General features: G+C 45.0%; 2 long non-coding RNA genes across 2 annotated transcripts; one reads left to right on the top strand and one right to left on the bottom strand.

Annotated features, from left to right (window-relative positions):
* Positions 1–14,830: 14,830 nt before the first annotated feature.
* LOC140582008 (uncharacterized) lies at positions 14,831–15,743 on the top strand. Its single transcript, XR_011985054.1, has 3 exons — positions 14,831–14,917; positions 15,025–15,074; positions 15,156–15,743. It is a non-coding gene; the product is annotated as an uncharacterized lncRNA (long non-coding RNA).
* Positions 15,744–18,168: 2,425 nt separating this feature from the next.
* On the bottom strand, positions 18,169–19,081 carry LOC140582006 (uncharacterized). Its single transcript, XR_011985052.1, has 3 exons — positions 18,995–19,081; positions 18,838–18,887; positions 18,169–18,756 (listed from the first exon to the last, which is right to left on the bottom strand). It is a non-coding gene; the product is annotated as an uncharacterized lncRNA (long non-coding RNA).
* Between the last annotated feature and the right edge of the window lie 3,018 nt (positions 19,082–22,099).

The following is a 22,099-nucleotide window of genomic DNA, read 5'->3' as shown; positions in this document are numbered from 1 at the left end:
TTGATGCCCAAGACGCTCCTCGCCCTCGTCCGTGTTCTCCTGTGAGTTCGCCGGCTCCCCGCAGCGTTGAAATTCGACAATCTGGATTTGATGTTAGTCGCCATATTGGCCTTGTTCCTATTTTCCGAGAGAATGAGGTAGACGCCTATTTCTCTATTTTTGAGCGTATCGCTATGACTTTGGACTGGCCCAAGCATCTTTGGTCGTTGCTTTTGCAATGCAAGCTGGTGGGGAAAGCACAAGAGGTTTGTTCAGCTCTAGCGTTAGATCAGAGTCTCGATTATGAGATCGTGAAGGCCACCATATTGAAGGCTTATGAGCTAGTTCCTGAGGCATACCGGCAGAACTTTAGGTCCCTGAGTAAATCCGCCAGCCAAACCTACGTTGAGTTTGCCCGCGAGAAAACTGTGTTGTTCGATAAGTGGTGTGCTGCATGTGGTGTGTCTGATTTCGACCAACTTAAGGAGTTGTTATTGTTAGAAGAATTTAAGAACTGTATCCCTGATCGTGTGGTGGTGTATTTGAATGAACAAAAAGCCGGTTCGTTGTCTGAAGCTGCCACCCTTGCGGATGAGTTTATTCTGACCCATAAGACTGTGTTCACCCCAACCCCTATGCCTCGCAGACTTGGTCTCCGTCCTCTGACGCCTCCTTCGTCTTCAGCTGCCACTCCACCTTCTGTGGAGAAACGGGAATGTTACTATTGTCATGAGGTGGGTCATATCATCTCGGTCTGTCCCGCTCTGAAGCGGAAGAACGCTCGGGTTGCTACCCGAAAGGTACAACTCGCTGCTTGTGTCGACCAGGCTGTTTCGCCAGCTCTTACGGTTGACTCCACCTTTCAGCCCTTTGTGTTCCCTGGCACGGTCTCGCTCGGAGAAACCCAGGTACAGCATCCTGTAACTATCCTGCGGGATACGGGTGCTGCGCAGTCTTTCCTAGTTGAAGGCATTGTTCCTTTAGATGATTCGACATATTGTGGTACTGATGTATTAGTGCAAGGTATCGCCCTCTGTGTGACCACGGTTCCCCTGCACACTGTGTACCTGAGAACCCCTGACTTCTCAGGATATGTGCGTGTCGCGGTTCAGAAACAGTTACCTGTGTCCGGTGTCACGCTTGTATTAGGGAACGACATTGCAGGTGGGAGGCTTGTGCCTCTTCCTGAGGTCAACCCAGACCCCGCCGTATGTGAAAATGATGTTGCGGTAGAGCTTCCGACGGTGTTCCCTGCCTGTGTACTTACTCGCGCTCAGCGGCGCCGGCTTGCAGACATTGATTTAGCAGACACGTTTATGGCTGACCCCGCTTTGCCAACTCCCTCGTCTGATATTGATCCTTACATTCCGATTCCTGTGAAACTTGCTGTGTCCCCTAAGGTTCCCTCCACTGCTGATGCTTTGATCGCGGCTCAAGCGGACGATCCCTCCTTGGAGGCTTGTCGTACTTCTGCGGTAGATAAGGGCGAGTTAAAGGACCACCTCACCGCATATTATCATCGCAACGGAGTGCTGATGCGGAAGTGGACCCCTCCGGACTCACCTTTCGAGTGGGCTACGTTATTTCAGGTGGTAGTCCCCGGGTTATATCGGGACTACGTGTTATCCCTCGCTCACGATCACCCGTGTTCGGGTCATCTAGGGGTTAGGAAGACGTTAACTCGGCTTCTGGCATATTTCTTTTGGCCAGGAGTGAACGCTGATGTGAAGAGATACTGTAGGTCTTGTCATGCTTGCCAGGTGGTAGGCAAGCCAAACCAGACCATTGCCCCAGCTCCTCTACGTCCGATTCCTGCCATAGGAGAACCTTTTGAACACGTTCTCATAGATTGTGTCGGCCCCTTACCAAAGACTCGCTCAGGGAATTGTTATTTGTTTACCCTCATGTGTACCGCTACTCGGTTTCCGGAAGCCATCCCTATACGCAGTCTTCGTACCCCGGTTATAGTCAAGTATTTGATTAAGTTCTTCACCACTTTCGGGCTTCCTAGGCGGGTACAGTCAGATCAGGGTTCGAATTTTATGTCCAAGCTGTTTGCTCAAGTGGTCCGTGAATTGGGGGTGTGCCATACGGTTTCCAGCGCCTATCACCCTGAGAGCTAGGGGGCGTTGGAACGATTTCACCAGTCTTTTAACTTTTTCATTGTCGCCGCCTAGTGGTTCGGACGCATACGTCCAAATTTTCAATAACAAAAAAAAATGACGTTCAATAAAAGAAACAAATGTATCAAATCAACCAAAAACGGCTTGTTACACTACAAAAAACCTTTCAGATAATATCTGTAGAAAGTTGCGCAATTTTTGTGCCATGGTTTTTTTGTAACAAGTAAAAATAAAATGACCATGGTAGCCATCTTTAAACGGGTCGAGTGTCAGAAAGTAAAATATAAGTGTTAATAAAATGAAAACTAAGCACTTCAAACTATTTCTTTCACGGCCAATAATTCATAAACCGTCACAGTATTAAGACAAAACATTTTTTCCATAAATATGACTGTAATGCTCTGAAATAGCTTGCTCACTCATCGCGGAAAAATGTCAGTCGGCATTCTGTACATTCGTGCAATGTTTATTATCTTCGGAGTTTTAGAAGAAAACCAATGAATAAAATGACAAAGTTACCCTCGTTTGAAAGCTTGATCTCTTATGTACATAAATCAATCACTGTAATCCTTCATTGTCAAGTATTTTTTCAGATATATGCTCTGCTTCCCTGCTAGCACATTATTTTTTACGCACTGAACCTTTGCCCATGGTTATGTTTCACCATAATAAACTTTTTACATGAACATCAAATTACAGTGTCATTTGCTTCATCCAATAGAGGTGTGTCTAAGGTTTGCAAAATGGTATGGGATGTGCTGATTGGGCATTGTTTTTCGCGCTGGGGACATGAATGCGCAACTTATTATCTGCAGGTGCAGTATTTGTGGGAGTGTCTCGATTACGCATTGCGCACGTAGTCTCCGTGAGTTTACCCAGTTATTTTCGGACAACAACTTTTTTGACTGAAGAAAAATGGCTCGGATGACTTTCACTGTTGAGAAAGCACAGAAGATGATTTTGAAGAGTGGTTCGGGGGAAGAAAGTGTCGCTTTTATCCATTGATTCGATGGAGGAGGACGCTTTTTTGCGCGGAGAGGATGCAACGCTCGACATAAGTACATTTATTTACAGTTTACTCTTTTATTCTATAGATTTTTATAATTCCGTGATTCAGTAAATTACAATTAACATTTGCTTTGGTAACACTTGTATTGTGGTACATTGGGAAAAGTTCCGCATCGCCTTTGTCAAGCTTTGAAGTGTGCAAAGTAATGCAGCGCTTTTGGCTTTCACTTGGGCAAAGTTACGCGGGGCTTTGTTTGGGCAAAGTTATGCGGGGCACTTGTCGGCCTTGTTTGAGCAAAGTTATGTACAGTACTTGTCGGCTTTGTTTGGGCAACATTATGTACGGTACTTGTCGGCTTTTTTTGGGCAAAGTTATGCGGGGCACTTGTCAGCTTTGTTTGGGCAAAGTTATGCGGGGCACTTGTCGGGCTTTGTTTGGGCAAAGTTATGCGGGGCACTTGTCGGGCTTTGTTTGGGCACAGTTATGCGGGGCACTTGTCGGGCTTTGTTTGGGCACAGTTATGCAGGGTTAGGGTTAGAAACAAAATGTTTCTTATGACCCATAAGTGGTAATGCATTTAGAAAGAAAGACGCTATCCCAAAACACTGCTAGTTACACTGCGGCCATTTTGGATAGGTTTTGGATAGGTTTGGCACAAGTCGTGTGAATAAAATATAGATTTTCCTACAAATGTGTGGTGATTTTGTGTGACAAAATGTTACTTATGACCCATAAGTGGTAATGCATTTAGAAAGAAAGACGCTACCCCAAAAAACACTGCTAGTTACACTGTGGCCAGTTTGGATAGGTTTTGGATAGGTTTTGGATAAGTTTGGCACAAGTCGTGTGAATAAAATATAGATTTTCCTACAAATGTGTGGTGATGATGTGTGACAAATTGTTACTTATGACCTATAAGTGGTAATGCATTTAGAAAGAAAGTTGCTACCCCAAAAAACACTGCTAGTTACACTATTGCCATTTTGGATAAGTTTCAGATTAGTTTAGGTTAGGTTTTGGATAGGAAAGGCTCCCAGTTGCACCATTTGCTCTTTCCTCCGTAAAACCTGTTGGGCTGCATCAAATGATATGAAATTGGGCACACATGTAGAAAACAAGTTTGGGAACCAGATTTTTAAAATTGGACCTATTCCATCATGTAGTTTTTGAAATATTTACAAAAATCCAAGACACAAAGACAGGTTTTTGTATTTTTCCAGCTGTTTTTGTTATATTCGCATGTCCATAAATTATACACAGGTTATTCATTTCGTTATTGAACTTCCTACAATCAATTGTAAAGGGGTCAACTTTGATTTTAGGTATCAGGCATGTGTCTGTGACTTTTATATCTGAAGTTATAAGGTAATTATTCCAAAGAGGGAAGAAATGCCCCCCCATGCAAGGGGCCCCTGGTGCCCTCCATAGAGTTAAAAACATGTTGCGTATTTTTTGTTTGGACGCAGGGAAGGAGTGGGATGAGGGGGTGCCCCTTCTTCTATTCGCTATACGTGGTGCAGTGCAAGAAGCCACCGGCTTCAGTCCTGCCGAGCTAGTATTCGGTCACACTGCTCGAGGTCCCTTAAAAATTGTACAGGAGCAGTGGTTGTCCCCAGATGCGTCGCCCCCATTGCATAACGTGTCCAAATTCGTCACCTCCCTACGTGATAGAATGTCAGCCGTTAGGGAGTTAGCTCGTCGGTCTCTCGGAATCGCGCAGGAGAAGATGAAGGGCCGTTTCGATAAGTCCGCAAGGACACGGTGCTTTCAACCAGGGGATCGTGTTTTAGTCCTTCTGCCGCTGCCCGGATCCTCCCTGCGCGCTCGTTTTTCGGGTCCATATGTAATACAGGAAAAACTTAGCCCCACTAATTATGTGTTAGAGACTCCTGATCGCAGGAGGAAATCTCGTATATGTCATGTTAACATGTTAAAACCCTACCTTGTTCGCTCGGGTTCCGCTCCTTCGTCTGTCTCTGCTCCGGTCCCCACTCCTGCAGGCATCGTGTCTCTGAGTCAGTATTCTCCGGAGAATGACGATTTATACCTCGGTAGGAACTGTCTTCCCTGTGCTCGCCTCCCTAATTCAGAGGCTCTGAAAAACCTCCCGTCCCGTCTCAGCCACCTACCTCGGTCCGCCCAGAGTGATGTTACGTCTTTGATAGAACGTTTCCGGTCCCTTTTTGCCGATGTTCCCTCGCGTACCCCTGTGATTGTGCACGACATCGATGTTGGTGATCATCTCCCTATTAAGCAACATCCCTATCGCGTCAACCCTCGGAAAAGGGCTCTGTTGTCCCAAGAAACCACCTACCTGTTAGACACTGGTCTCGCTGTTCCCAGCAAAAGCCCGTGGTCTTCACCTTGCCTACTTGTCCCCAAGCCCGATGGCACCTTTCGTTTCTGCACAGATTACCGAAAACTTAATGCCGTAACTCGACCGGATGCGTACCCTCTTCCTCGTATGGAGGACTGTGTTGATCACATTGGTTCTGCGGAATTCGTGACTAAGTTAGACTTGTTAAAAGGGTATTGGCAGGTTCCCCTTACGCCCCGCGCCTCTGAGGTCTCTGCATTTGCTACCCCGGACGCCTTCCTTCAGTACACCGTGATGGCCTTCGGGTTACGAAACGCCCCAGCTACCTTTCAGAGGCTTATGCACAAAGTTCTTGTTGATGTCCCTAATTGTGAGGCTTATCTGGATGACGTGGTTGTTTATTCGGACTCGTGGGAGGAGCATATTCGGTTGCTGGAGCAAGTATTCACCCGGTTACGGAAGGCTTCACTAGTGCTCAACCTCGAGAAGTGTGAGTTCGGTCAAGGTACGGTCAGCTATCTCGGGAAGATGGTTGGCCAGGGGAAGGTCAAGCCCCTGGACGTGAAAGTCCAGGCCATAGGCTCATTTCCCGTCCCACAGACACCGCGGGAATTGAAGCGGTTTCTGGGAATGGCCGGCTACTACCGCTGTTTCTGCCGGAACTTCTCTGATGTTGTCTCCCCACTTACCCATTTGCTTCGCAAAGGCACGAAGTTCATTTGGTCTCCTATATGTCAGGCTGCGTTCGAGGCTGTGAAACTGCTATTAAGTAGTTCCCCTGTGTTGGCTGCCCCAGACTTTTCTATCCCCTTCAAGCTGGAGGTGGACGCTAGTGGCATAGGCGCCGGTGCCGTCCTCCTGCAAGAAGATCGCCACGGTCTCGATCATCCCGTATGCTACTTCTCTAGGAAGTTCGTGAAGCACCAATTAGCGTATAGCGCTATCGAAAAGGAGGCCCTCGCCCTCTTGTTGGCCTTACAGCATTTTGAGGTGTACCTCGGTGACAGCGTCCAACCGGTGGTCGTTTATACGGACCACAATCCTTTAGTGTTCCTGAATCGAATGTGTAACACAAACCAGCGTCTTATGCGCTGGGCTCTGATTGTTCAGTCTTTCAACCTGGCAATTAAGCACAAAAAAGGGGTTGCTAATCTCGTGGCCGACGCGCTCTCCCGTGCTTGATTTTTATCTTTGTTTGCCGAAAGTGGGGTGTCTTGGTTTTTGAAATTTGTGATTGCGAACACCTGCCGGGTTCACTCTTGTGTGGGGGGGTGTTACGTGCCGTAAGTTCTAGGAGGAGCCCTGCCGACTCTCCGGACCTCCCGCCTCTGCCCCATTCGTCGACTGCGAGTTGGCCCCGCCCCCCCTCGTCTCGACTCCGCCTACGTCTCCTGCGATGCGTCAGGCATCACTTCCGGTCCGGATACTGAAGAGCCGGCCGGCGACGAATCCCAGGAGCTCTGCTCATTGCTTGTTTATTGGATTGTTTGTTGGATATTTGGATTACTGTGTATGACTGCTTTCTTTCTTGACTACGGCTTTCGCTTTTTCCCCTTCTCGGTACTTTCGCTTTGGTTTATTGATTTACTGGTTTTGATCTCTCGCCCGGCTCTCGACTATTCTCCTTTGCTCGCCCCCTCGGATACCGTGATTTCTTGTCCTTGTGTATTGGCTGTTTGTTTGTCTCATTTTGGTGCGTAAGGAGTGATTGCCTTTTGTTTTGCGGATCGTGGTTATCGTGTGTTTTTGGTTAGGGAGTCAGGCGTAGTATTTGTCATTTGTTTACTTGTTTTCACTTAGGTATTAGCTTAGTTGGGACGTGTTCGTTTAGCTGTTTTTGTTTGTTGTTTTGGCATAGATCACTCCCGAAGTTCGTTGCACCTCGTGTTTGTGAACGTGTTGTGAAAAATAAAAAAAAACATAAAAAAAAGAACCTCTTGTGTCCCTTGTTCCCGTTCCCTTATTCCCTGGTTGTCTTGTCTTCCCCTTTCCCTATCCCTTACCTTTCTGGCGGTCCCTGACCCTAGACCGGGGATCGTAACATTACTCAATCTGATAGACTATTCGTGCAATAAAAACCTTCAAATCATAATATTGTCTCTAGATGCAGAAAAAGCATTCGATTAGTTAGTTGGAGTTTTTTATTTGCAACATTACACAAATTTGGTTTTGGAACCTCTTTTATAAACTGGTTAAAAATATTATATAGTTCCCCAACAGCATGTGTTAGGACAAATGACCAAACATCCTCTAGCTTCTGTCTCAAGAGGGGCACCAGGCAGGGATGCCCTCTCTCCCCCTCACTGTTTGCAATTTTTATTGAACCACTAGCAGCAGCAATTAGACAGGCTATAGTGATTAAAGGCATCAAATGCAAGAATGTGGAACATAAGGTCAGTCTTTATGCGGATGATGTGTTACTCTTTCTCCAGCATTCACAAACCACTCTCTCTGAGGTAATTACATTAATAAACTCTTTCTCAAGAGTCTCAGATTATTCAATAAACTGGTTAAAATCTACAGTTCTTCCAATTAACTGCTCCTTTCAGAACTCTTCCTCCACTCCACTGCAATCTGGGGATATTAAATATTTAGGTATTAATGTTTCACCTAGGCTGGCAGACTTAACTAAATTAAACCACATCCCACTTTTAAAGAAGGTAGAGGATGAGCTGGTTAGATGGAAGTCCCTGCCCATATCACTCATGGGAAGGGTTGCATCAATAAAAATGATGGTGTTACCAAGAATTAATTATTTATTTGCAATGATTCCAAGTAAACCATCACCTGACTGGTTTAGATCTCTGGACTCCGCCATCTCTAAATTCCTTTGGAAAGATAAACCACCGCGTATTAGCTTAAAAATGCTGCAAAGGACCAAGGACAAAGGAGGACTAGATCTGCCTAACTATCACCACTACTTCTTAGCCAACAGGCTTCAAAACATCTCAGGATGGCTAAAACATACCCTCTTAGATGAACCTTGGCTAGACGTAGAACAGGCTCTATGCAATAACATAGAGATTTCGGATCTACCATTCATTAGCTCAAACATTAAACGACATGAATGCTTCAAAAGCATCAGTATCAGCTCTTCTCTGACAGCATGGTGGGAGTTTCTTAAAATGACTGAGTCTTGCATTTTAGGTGGTGATTAATCCCATGCAAACGTACTCCCATCTGGAACAACCCTGACATACTACTAAACAATAATATGATAAATTTCCCGGATTGGAGTTGTAAAGGTATTAAATACTTGGAACATATATTCGAAGAAATAGACTTTATCCCCTTTGACTTATTAGTTAAAAGACATGGGATTAACAAGAATAGATTTTTAGAATATCAACAAGTTAAATCTATAGTAAAAAGGAAATTCAAGTCTAATCAAATCAAATTACAAATACCACCAAGGGTGGCAGAATTCCTTAATCTCAAAACCCCCAAATTACTGTCTAAAATATACAGGACACTTTCCAAAATGGATGATTCAATATCCCTTCCTATTGCAAAATGGGAGGCAGATTTATCAATCAGCTGGAACCACAATTTCTGGTCTAAGACATGCTTAAAAACCTTTGAACTGATTAGAAGTCCCAATTTACATTTACAATTAATACAATACAAAATCCTGCATAGAGTGCACTATACAGGGCATCGGATGTTCAGGATGGGTTTTACATCTTCTAACAACTGCTCACACTGTCAAGGGGATACACCTGACAATTACATCCATGCTCTTTGGTTCTGTCCACCTGTTCAGATGTTTTGGCGCAGGATTTGTGAGGACTTATCAAAGTGTCTGAAATGTACCATTCCAGCCTCTCCTTCAGTCTGCTTGTTGGGCGACCTAGATGGTGTCACTACCGAGATTAACACAACCCACATGGCTTTCACCGCTTTATGCATTGCTAAGAAGACTGTCCTCATGAACTGGAAAAATAAAAATAACCTTAATATCAACCAATATAGAGAGAGTTTGCTGGACCATATTAGTCTTGATACAGCTTCTGCCGCCACATTAGACCAATCTCTCTGGGCTCCTTTGATCAGCTCCATCACCTAGTGGCGGTGGGGGGTCGCAGGTTTGTCCCGCTTCGGTCTTTGTTGTTGGTGTGGGGGGGGGGCCTATGGGCTTGGGGTGTCTGGGGGTTCCCTGGGGGGGGGGGGGGGGTTTCTGGGGGGGTTCGGCGCTGGGACTGCGGTCCTGGCCTGGATGGGGCTTTGGTGGCTCTTGGGTGGCGTCTTTCTGGCGGCTGCATGCAGCGCTGCTGGGGTAGCCTGTGCCGGCAGACGTAGGTTGCCGGCCTGGCGGCCGTGCTGCTCCTGGGTGGGTCCGGGGCAGGTTTGGGGTTCTGGGGGCGCTCTGCCTCCGGGCTGGGGTTCCGGCTGGGCTGGGGGGGCTTGGGTCCTGGTGGGTGGGTCGCCGGGGTGTGGGCTGGCGCGTGCACTGGGGCCCGGCCCCGGCGCGGGGACCTTCGGCGCATTGGAGGGGCTGGGGGCCTCTTTAGCTGGTGGGGAGGTTGTTACCATCTGTCCGCAGGTGGTCCCTGCCTTAGGGGTATCCACTCTGCGGGGGTGGGGGGGAATCCAATAGAGTAGGAGAATGGACCCTATTGTCTTATGTAGTGTGGGAGTTGACTGAATGGTGGGGTGGGTGTAGTTTTTCCCTCTGTGGTGGGGTCTGGTTGGCTGCCCCGGGCTCCGTGGTGCCCGGTGGTGCCGCTGCTCTGGGCCCCTGGACTGGATGGGCCTCGGCTCTCCCGCCCTGGGTGGATTTCGGGGAACGGGGGTGCTTATGGGGGTCAGCGGGGGGGCTGGCTCCAGAGGGGGGGTACTTTGCCCCCCCCGATCCTTTCCTCCCCATCCCTAAATGCTTCCCTCCTCCCGCTCCGTCACCCCAACACACATATAGGGCTTTGAGGTGCAGGTGCGTCGCTGGGATGCACGGGAGGTATTCCTCCTCTGTCCCCCCGTGACCACCTGTGTCTCAATCACACATCACAACTTAGACACTCTCATTACTTACTCTCTCATGACACATACATTTAGGGCCTTGGGGGTGGGCACAAGGAATGGCGTCCAGAGGGCGGTCTGTTCATTCAGCCTTACCTCTGGTGCCAGTGCCCACTTCTCAATTTTAAGTTGCACATAGACATTGAGGGTTCTGGGGAGGGGCCAAGCTGACACCAGCTGCTGATTGGCAGAGGGTGGTTAGCACCATTCCCTTCCCCTGTTTTAAAGCACTTTAGAACAACACGCACCAACACCACATATGAGCGGGCGGAGGGAAGCATGGGGTCTTTTCACACCCCCGTTCTCTGTTCACCATCTGGGGCTGGGGGCTGGGAGGAGTTGGCCGTCCGGTCGGGGTCTGGGCTGGTGGGCTTCTCGGCTGCTGTGGGGTCCGGGGTGGTCTTCTTGTCCCCAAAGGCAAGGCCACAATTTAAGGAGAAAGGTGCAACAAAGAAGGCCTTCGCTACAACTGCAGTTCCAAACGAAAAGGAAATCAAACAGTGGAAGAAAAATAAGGAAGAAGTGGAGAACCAAGCACCACCTAAAATGCAAACTTTTTCTGTTGATGCCAGCAGCAAGCCTTGCGCTTATTGCAATGGAGGGCAACACTGTCTTGCAGCATGCAGAAGACTCCAGAGCAAGTCTCATAAAGAAAAGATTGATTTCTTGAGAATTAAAGGTTTATGTTTTGGATGTTTAAAACATGGACACATGAGCAGCAGCTGCAAAGACAGAGCGCAATGTCAAGAATGTTTTCGGTCACATCCCACGCTACTCCACATAAAATTCAAGGGCAGCTCAACACAAGATAAGGACAAGACAATTACAAAAGAAAGTTGTGAAGCGCAATCAGTCTCAAGTGCTTTTGCGCAAACGTTAAGTTTTGGTGTCACTGGGGCCGGTAAGGAAGGTTGTGCGCTTTCAATTGTTCCAGTATGCATCAAGGCACAGAAGGGAACAAAGACAGTAGTTACATATGCGTTTTTAGATTCCGGTAGCACCGCTACTTTTTGTACGGAGTCGCTGATTAATGAACTGAATGTGAGTGGACGGAGCACAACCATTCTCTTAAGAACAATGGGAAGGGAGTCAGTGGTCCGCACCCGAGTAGTTACTGGGCTGGAAATCAGTAGTCTGAATGGCAGTCAGTTTATTGAGCTTCCGGAGGTGTACTCACAGAAAGAAATTCCAGTTACTGAAGATAATATTCCATGTCAAAGGGATATTGATGACTGGCCTCACCTGAAGGAAGTGCATCTTCCCACTATTGAGTGTAAGATTGAATTGCTCATAGGAGCAAATGTACCCAAGGCTATGGAACCGCTTCAAGTTGTCAGCAGCATAGGTAATGGGCCATATGCCGTTAAAACATTTTTGGGCTGGACGGTGAACGGTCCACTCCGAGGTGGATGTAGCACAGCAACAAGGAAGCGAACTGAAGTAGCAGCGAATCAAATTTCTGTAGCAAAGTTAGACGACCTCTGGGAGCTGCAGTTTAAGCAAGATTTCCCTGATGCAGAACAAGTCGAAGAATTCGAAATGTCTAAGGACAACCACTTGTTCATGGCCATGGTGTCTCAGTCATTAAGACTTTCTGATGGTCATTACAGTATTTGCCTTCCGATAAAAAACAAATCGCTGAGTCTGCTAAACAATAGATCTGTCGCTGAACAACGTGCACTGAATTTACGGAAAAGGTTCATGAGAGATGTCAAGCTTCGGACGGAGTACGCTGCATTCAAGGGTGACATTAGAGAGGTTAGGTGGCAGTTTGGGCGGGGCCTATTTTGTGGGCGGAGCTTAAAGCTCTGTCCCATCTGTGACGTCATAAGCGGGAGGTGGGCGTATCCTCTGTTCTGATTGGTCGGGGGGAGGGGGTTTTGGCCAAATGGTATACATGCTTATGCCACGTGTTGCCGATAGGGGGGTCGTATGGTTTGGGGGGTTGTTAAACTTTAATACTAATGTGTTATTTTTAACAACGTTTTTAAGGAATAATAAAACATATAGCAGGATGAACGTAAGCTAGGGCAAAACTTTAGTGATACATTTAAAAGAAAGAAAAGTAGGCGTATTTTAAACAAGTAGAGACATGCCCCAAGCGAAACACCGTATTTTTAAACAAACGACACGTTCCAAACTTTTAACTTTTAAACAAGCCCAAAAGAGCAAATGCGAAACAAGCACAAGCATTTTAAAACCCATTACATTTAACCAACGTATTTAAAGAAGAACAAGAAAACCTTTTAGCGATGTTTACCATTGTTAGGTTGAATAAAACATTTAACCAGCAAACATCTTAGCCCCACAGCTTGCCCCGTGTGCGGCCGGCCAGTTCAAACTTCCGCGTCAAATGGCCGATCGCTGGGGGAAGGGGAGGGGCGTAAACACACGTTCAAAATCGCCGGCGGAGGCGGGAATTGTAAACGCAAGCCCTTGTCCCTTAATTGTGTGAACACGCCACCATACTGACAGAATGCGCATTAACTCTATTTGTTAATCTGACTTATTTGTAAACAGCATAAAATGATCTATTTCTAATTAAAATAAAAGTCGGACTCTAGCACCACAAGTCCCGACTGTTTAGCAACATTGAGCTAATTTCATCAACGGACGACTAATCACAAGGAATAATAGAATTATCCGCTCCCAGGCTATTAGACATATGGTGTAGTCATAAAAATCGCTGATGTTTACACGAATCCATGCATCAAACAAAGAATAATGGTTCGTAAGACAACCATTTCAAAATGGTAACAACAAACGGATCGAACGCTATTTCAAATAAGTCCCTTAAACGTGCCGTTTTTTAAAGTAATGAAGCACTTTTCGGCCAATGTGAAAAATAAAGTAAAGCGCCCTAAGCATTTCGACAACAAAAATCAAGGAATAACGGCATTACCCCAGAAGCATGGGTGTGGCATTGCCTCAGCACATACCGTTAGGTGGGGGTGTCTACTTTTTTTTTTGTTAAACGGTTCACACCTGTTGAAGCCTAGGTCGGAATAGACCGGTCATCCGTTCCCAGGCAATTATCCATTTGCCGTAATGTCATAAAACGTCGCCAATGTTTTTCCCGAAACCGCACAGCAAACAAAGAATATTGATTGGTAAACCAGATGACAAGTATGCCCCCACCAAGCAGGGGTTTAAGGGGGGCCGAGTGGCTAAGGCGTTGGACTTAAGCTCCAAGTGTCGTACTGAAAATAAACACAGTCTACTAATGTTTTAAACTAGAAATAATTCTCTTTAACATAAATGTACTGTTTTAACACACTGTTTGATATAATGTATGTGAATAGACTAGACAATAAGTTTTAGGGCTTAACTCGTGTTTTAGCAAATGTGACGCCGTAGAGTCAAGCGCTGTCTGGCCTGTTGGCAAATGTCCCAGCATGCACGAGAAACATTGTGTAAAAAACTTTTGCTTCAAGATTCGATATGGAAGTTAGCCGACAAAATTTTGCAGATTTCATAAAAGAAGACACGGTAAGAATCGCGTTCTATCCGGCGATGTGCCCCTCTGCCTACCCCAACATGGACGCCTCACAAGCGAGACAGCGGAAGCAGCATATACTATGGGTAACCGATCCCCCGCATCTCTAATCTATCAGGGAAAAAAATGATAAGTTTTTGAACAAACTGCTGACGTTTTTCTAACACCGATGACATGGGCACAGTGCGAGTTGGAGAGACAGGGCAAGCATTGGACTCGGGGGTAACATTATTATTATGGCAGAGTGTACAGGACTCGCCCCACTGCCTCGGGACGTGGGTGGTCGCCCGGACAAACAAACACTTGTATTTAATTGTTGTATAAGCTAGTGAACGGCATGTATCAGCATACATCAAAAGCATTTTTAAAACTTTGGTAGAATTCTTATTTTAAAATAAGTATAAAATGTGTTATAAAGCATTTGACCAATGATAATTAATTAAGAATTACGGGAGCGAGGTACGGGAGCGGTCAAGAATTTAGAATATATTTTTGTTATTTTACCCTTCCTTTGTTAAGGGGTTATTTTAAAATAAGTATTAAAACATGCCATGAAACATTTTATTCAAAGTACTTTAAGGGTAGCTTTACAGAAGTTTAGTCAAGAGGCGACAAGCCACTCTCTCTTTGAAAATGCGCAGGGCATAGACACTGATGATCCAAACAAGGAATAAAACAGTTTAGCAGTAACTGTTATTTTGCTATTTAAAGAAGGTAGGCATGGTTATTTAATCACATTTAATAGCACCTAGTAAGCGACATTTAGAATCAAGCATCAAATACGCATGAAAAACTTTGGTAGAATAATGTCTAGTTGTTCTGATGGAAACGCCCCGCTGGGAGGGGTAATTCACCTTATGCTTTATTAAGCGAGCAAGTGGCAAGCACAAAATACAGATACATCTGAAAGCTTGAAACAGACACAGACATCTTCGCCGATCAACTTTCAACGCAAAGATGGAAATGCTAAACTGGAGGTATGATACACTGTCATTTTAACATTATTTTATATTTGTTATAAGGGCCAATACGGTGAAAACATATTATTGTTATTTTGACCAAAAGTTTTTTTTATGTTATCAAGTGAATTAAGGATGCCGAGCAAGGATGTTGAAGAAAACGGCCGACGTGTCGGTAAGTTTTCAGACATAGCAATGTGCAAGGGTTTTCACTGTTTAAAATGGGTAAAGACAACATGTGATTATGTACACACAGGTTCAGATGAGGGACCCCCGGTCGAAGAATTGACCACAAATATTGAGAAGATTATTAGGGAAGGGCCTATGGAGGACACAGCGGGGGGTGACGACGTGAAGACGGCAATGGCGGGGGGCCCCGTGGCGCGACGAACGATCCATTTTATCATAGGGGCCGTGGCATGGATTATGGATACGGTAATAGATAGCGATTGTGCGGCGTGTGCAGCATACTGCCCCAACTTACGCTGGCACAGGTGTTACAACGGGCCAGAGCCATATTATATGCTTTATAATTTTGAAAGGGTCGCCAAAAAGCTGTGCACGCCACGGGTTGCAGATATATTAAGAAACTGTATCATGACGTTTACACCAATGCCGCCAGCCGTAACAATTGTTCAAGAGGCTATTGATACCGTTGTAAATAAACTGAAATATGTTAGCGATATACGCGCAACGCTGGACGGAATAATGAGCGATATTATAGCCCCTGAGCACACGCGCGATGTTTATACTGCAGTTCTGGGGTACTGGCGAGTGGTGCGGCATGCGTGAATGTCATTTCAAAAGTTATTTTTAAGAGTTATGGTCCTGTTTTTATTTTATTTTGTAGCAAGTAAGTAAGTAAATAAAATAATAATAATGAAAATAATGTGTGAAATGAGTTTCTTTTTTTTTTACTTTTCACTCTATCTCCATCCATGAAACCTGCAAAGTTACAATTATTGGCTAAATTGCGGATTGTAGATGACATGGGGCCATGCAGGGACACGTTGGACAATTCTTCTTCTAGCCATGTAGTCTTCACTCTCATCCAGGATATTACCCCATTATGTCACCCTTAAGCAGGCAACATGTGTACCACCCTGTATAATCTATCTACACCACCAAATGACCCAGGGTTTTGATGGCGTAAAATAAACACGGTCAAGTGCTTGTTAGCAATAACAACACAATGTTTTCATGACTCAACTCATTTTATTTAGAAAGCATATAAAAATGAGCAGCCAATCACATTTTGACAGACGTTTACACACCAGCCATAGGCTGCTCGCATGTGTACAAATTGCAGAAATCATTAAATGCCTCATCCACAGCATACTCACAATCACCGTCTTCAGCGAAGCGTTTCAGCTCGCGCAATTTGGCCCGTACATTAATTTGGCCTTTAAGTTCAGAAACTAACACATCGATTGATGCATGTATTTTTACAGGAGCGGTATGAGGGTGAAACATGGCCACCGCCTTTGTGATAATATGTTTAAGCCGTGGCCTATACAGCTTTTTGAACAGCTTTTCAAAATTGTTAAAGAAATAAAACGGTACAGGTTCATAGCGACACGTGTGCTGAAGCAGGCTAGGGTGTTTCACAGAACAGCCGATACAGTTCTCCTTCAAGTCATCTTCGATTAGCCGCTCCAGAATAAAGGCAAGTGACCCTTTGATTATCTTCATGGCAGCTTCGGTGATGCCGCCACCCCCAGAATCTCCAGATAATGATGGAGCCGCAAAACGATCGCGGAAATCATCCAACAGCGATGCAGTAACCCGCGATGTATCCATTAGGGCAGAGTCCGCACGCGGAGGTTGTGACTGGAACAGAACCCCATACGGGCACCATGATGCGGCCAGCCGCGGAGTGTATTGAGGAAGCTCTGGTGGCGTTGTATCCATTCGCTGTCCAAAAGTATAGAGGGTCATGGATGGGGATCGCTGGGGGTTAAGTTGAAGAGAAGACTTGTTGAGCTGTATCGCCCCAAAAGTAAATTCAGGCGTGAGGTGGCCATGTTTCATCTCATTGGGTATCGTCACCTGGACGAGACACACCCACAGACCTTTTCCCCACCCCAACATTTCCACCTCACGCCTGAATTTACTTTTGGGGCGATACAGCTCAACAAGTCTTCTCTTCAACTTAACCCCCAGCGATCCCCATCCATGACCCTCTATACTTTTGGACAGCGAATGGATACAACGCCACCAGAGCTTCCTCAATACACTCCGCGGCTGGCCGCATCATGGTGCCCGTATGGGGTTCTGTTCCAGTCACAACCTCCGCGTGCGGACTCTGCCCTAATGGATACATCGCGGGTTACTGCATCGCTGTTGGATGATTTCCGCGATCGTTTTGCGGCTCCATCATTATCTGGAGATTCTGGGGGTGGCGGCATCACCGAAGCTGCCATGAAGATAATCAAAGGGTCACTTGCCTTTATTCTGGAGCGGCTAATCGAAGATGACTTGAAGGAGAACTGTATCGGCTGTTCTGTGAAACACCCTAGCCTGCTTCAGCACACGTGTCGCTATGAACCTGTACCGTTTTATTTCTTTAACAATTTTGAAAAGCTGTTCAAAAAGCTGTATAGGCCACGGCTTAAACATATTATCACAAAGGCGGTGGCCATGTTTCACCCTCATACCGCTCCTGTAAAAATACATGCATCAATCGATGTGTTAGTTTCTGAACTTAAAGGCCAAATTAATGTACGGGCCAAATTGCGCGAGCTGAAACGCTTCGCTGAAGACGGTGATTGTGAGTATGCTGTGGATGAGGCATTTAATGATTTCTGCAATTTGTACACATGCGAGCAGCCTATGGCTGGTGTGTAAACGTCTGTCAAAATGTGATTGGCTGCTCATTTTTATATGCTTTCTAAATAAAATGAGTTGAGTCATGAAAACATTGTGTTGTTATTGCTAACAAGCACTTGACCGTGTTTATTTTACGCCATCAAAACCCTGGGTCATTTGGTGGTGTAGATAGATTATACAGGGTGGTACACATGTTGCCTGCTTAAGGGTGACATAATGGGGTAATATCCTGGATGAGAGTGAAGACTACATGGCTAGAAGAAGAATTGTCCAACGTGTCCCTGCATGGCCCCATGTCATCTACAATCCGCAATTTAGCCAATAATTGTAACTTTGCAGGTTTCATGGATGGAGATAGAGTGAAAAGTAAAAAAAAAAGAAACTCATTTCACACATTATTTTCATTATTATTATTTTATTTACTTACTTACTTGCTACAAAATAAAATAAAAACAGGACCATAACTCTTAAAAATAACTTTTGAAATGACATTCACGCATGCCGCACCACTCGCCAGTACCCCAGAACTGCAGTATAAACATCGCGCGTGTGCTCAGGGGCTATAATATCGCTCATTATTCCGTCCAGCGTTGCGCGTATATCGCTAACATATTTCAGTTTATTTACAACGGTATCAATAGCCTCTTGAACAATTGTTACGGCTGGCGGCATTGGTGTAAACGTCATGATACAGTTTCTTAATATATCTGCAACCCGTGGCGTGCACAGCTTTTTGGCGACCCTTTCAAAATTATAAAGCATATAATATGGCTCTGGCCCGTTGTAACACCTGTGCCAGCGTAAGTTGGGGCAGTATGCTGCACACGCCGCACAATCGCTATCTATTACCGTATCCATAATCCATGCCACGGCCCCTATGATAAAATGGATCGTTCGTCGCGCCACGGGGCCCCCCGCCATTGCCGTCTTCACGTCGTCACCCCCCGCTGTGTCCTCCATAGGCCCTTCCCTAATAATCTTCTCAATATTTGTGGTCAATTCTTCGACCGGGGGTCCCTCATCTGAACCTGTGTGTACATAATCACATGTTGTCTTTACCCATTTTAAACAGTGAAAACCCTTGCACATTGCTATGTCTGAAAACTTACCGACACGTCGGCCGTTTTCTTCAACATCCTTGCTCGGCATCCTTAATTCACTTGATAACATAAAAAAAACTTTTGGTCAAAATAACAATAATATGTTTTCACCGTATTGGCCCTTATAACAAATATAAAATAATGTTAAAATGACAGTGTATCATACCTCCAGTTTAGCATTTCCATCTTTGCGTTGAAAGTTGATCGGCGAAGATGTCTGTGTCTGTTTCAAGCTTTCAGATGTATCTGTATTTTGTGCTTGCCACTTGCTCGCTTAATAAAGCATGAGGTGAATTACCCCTCCCAGCGGGGCGTTTCCATCAGAACAACTAGACATTATTCTACCAAAGTTTTTCATGCGTATTTGATGCTTGATTCTAAATGTCGCTTACTAGGTGCTATTAAATGTGATTAAATAACCATGCCTACCTTCTTTAAATAGCAAAATAACAGTTACTGCTAAACTGTTTTATTCCTTGTTTGGATCATCAGTGTCTATGCCCTGCGCATTTTCAAAGAGAGAGTGGCTTGTCGCCTCTTGACTAAACTTCTGTAAAGCTACCCTTAAAGTACTTTGAATAAAATGTTTCATGGCATGTTTTAATACTTATTTTAAAATAACCCCTTAACAAAGGAAGGGTAAAATAACAAAAATATATTCTAAATTCTTGACCGCTCCCGTACCTCGCTCCCGTAATTCTTAATTAATTATCATTGGTCAAATGCTTTATAACACATTTTATACTTATTTTAAAATAAGAATTCTACCAAAGTTTTAAAAATGCTTTTGATGTATGCTGATACATGCCGTTCACTAGCTTATACAACAATTAAATACAAGTGTTTGTTTGTCCGGGCGACCACCCACGTCCCGAGGCAGTGGGGCGAGTCCTGTACACTCTGCCATAATAATAATGTTACCCCCGAGTCCAATGCTTGCCCTGTCTCTCCAACTCGCACTGTGCCCATGTCATCGGTGTTAGAAAAACGTCAGCAGTTTGTTCAAAAACTTATCATTTTTTTCCCTGATAGATTAGAGATGCGGGGGATCGGTTACCCATAGTATATGCTGCTTCCGCTGTCTCGCTTGTGAGGCGTCCATGTTGGGGTAGGCAGAGGGGCACATCGCCGGATAGAACGCGATTCTTACCGTGTCTTCTTTTATGAAATCTGCAAAATTTTGTCGGCTAACTTCCATATCGAATCTTGAAGCAAAAGTTTTTTACACAATGTTTCTCGTGCATGCTGGGACATTTGCCAACAGGCCAGACAGCGCTTGACTCTACGGCGTCACATTTGCTAAAACACGAGTTAAGCCCTAAAACTTATTGTCTAGTCTATTCACATACATTATATCAAACAGTGTGTTAAAACAGTACATTTATGTTAAAGAGAATTATTTCTAGTTTAAAACATTAGTAGACTGTGTTTATTTTCAGTACGACACTTGGAGCTTAAGTCCAACGCCTTAGCCACTCGGCCCCCCTTAAACCCCTGCTTGGTGGGGGCATACTTGTCATCTGGTTTACCAATCAATATTCTTTGTTTGCTGTGCGGTTTCGGGAAAAACATTGGCGACGTTTTATGACATTACGGCAAATGGATAATTGCCTGGGAACGGATGACCGGTCTATTCCGACCTAGGCTTCAACAGGTGTGAACCGTTTAACAAAAAAAAAAGTAGACACCCCCACCTAACGGTATGTGCTGAGGCAATGCCACACCCATGCTTCTGGGGTAATGCCGTTATTCCTTGATTTTTGTTGTCGAAATGCTTAGGGCGCTTTACTTTATTTTTCACATTGGCCGAAAAGTGCTTCATTACTTTAAAAAACGGCACGTTTAAGGGACTTATTTGAAATAGCGTTCGATCCGTTTGTTGTTACCATTTTGAAATGGTTGTCTTACGAACCATTATTCTTTGTTTGATGCATGGATTCGTGTAAACATCAGCGATTTTTATGACTACACCATATGTCTAATAGCCTGGGAGCGGATAATTCTATTATTCCTTGTGATTAGTCGTCCGTTGATGAAATTAGCTCAATGTTGCTAAACAGTCGGGACTTGTGGTGCTAGAGTCCGACTTTTATTTTAATTAGAAATAGATCATTTTATGCTGTTTACAAATAAGTCAGATTAACAAATAGAGTTAATGCGCATTCTGTCAGTATGGTGGCGTGTTCACACAATTAAGGGACAAGGGCTTGCGTTTACAATTCCCGCCTCCGCCGGCGATTTTGAACGTGTGTTTACGCCCCTCCCCTTCCCCCAGCGATCGGCCATTTGACGCGGAAGTTTGAACTGGCCGGCCGCACACGGGGCAAGCTGTGGGGCTAAGATGTTTGCTGGTTAAATGTTTTATTCAACCTAACAATGGTAAACATCGCTAAAAGGTTTTCTTGTTCTTCTTTAAATACGTTGGTTAAATGTAATGGGTTTTAAAATGCTTGTGCTTGTTTCGCATTTGCTCTTTTGGGCTTGTTTAAAAGTTAAAAGTTTGGAACGTGTCGTTTGTTTAAAAATACGGTGTTTCGCTTGGGGCATGTCTCTACTTGTTTAAAATACGCCTACTTTTCTTTCTTTTAAATGTATCACTAAAGTTTTGCCCTAGCTTACGTTCATCCTGCTATATGTTTTATTATTCCTTAAAAACGTTGTTAAAAATAACACATTAGTATTAAAGTTTAACAACCCCCCAAACCATACGACCCCCCTATCGGCAACACGTGGCATAAGCATGTATACCATTTGGCCAAAACCCCCTCCCCCCGACCAATCAGAACAGAGGATACGCCCACCTCCCGCTTATGACGTCACAGATGGGACAGAGCTTTAAGCTCCGCCCACAAAATAGGCCCCGCCCAAACTGCCACCTAACCTCTCTGACATTCTACGAAAGAGTTATGCGGTGAAGCTTGACAAGAGCCAGCTCACGCCTCCGAAAGGAAAGACATGGTACCTGCCTCACCACGGGGTCCGACATCCCGTCAAGCAGAAACTACGTGTGGTTTTTGATTGTGCAGCGAGCTACCAAGGAACATCATTAAATCAACAACTCTTGCAAGGTCCTGACAAGTTCGTTGGTGGGGGTCCTCATGAGGTTCCGACAAGAGGCTGTGGCTATGATGGCAGATGTGGAAGCTATGTTCCACCAGGTCAAGGTTCGGGACGAAGACACGGATCTCTTGAGGTTCCTATGGTGGCCTGGTGGGAACTATCAGGAAGAGCTTGCTGAATATAAAATGGTGGTCCACATTTTTGGCGTAAC

The sequence above is a fragment of the Paramormyrops kingsleyae genome, chromosome 23, assembly GCF_048594095.1.
Source record: "Paramormyrops kingsleyae isolate MSU_618 chromosome 23, PKINGS_0.4, whole genome shotgun sequence".
Lineage (NCBI taxonomy): Eukaryota > Metazoa > Chordata > Actinopteri > Osteoglossiformes > Mormyridae > Paramormyrops > Paramormyrops kingsleyae.
The sequence above is the reverse complement of the archived record's forward strand: the minus strand, read 5'-3'. Positions and strand labels throughout refer to the sequence as shown.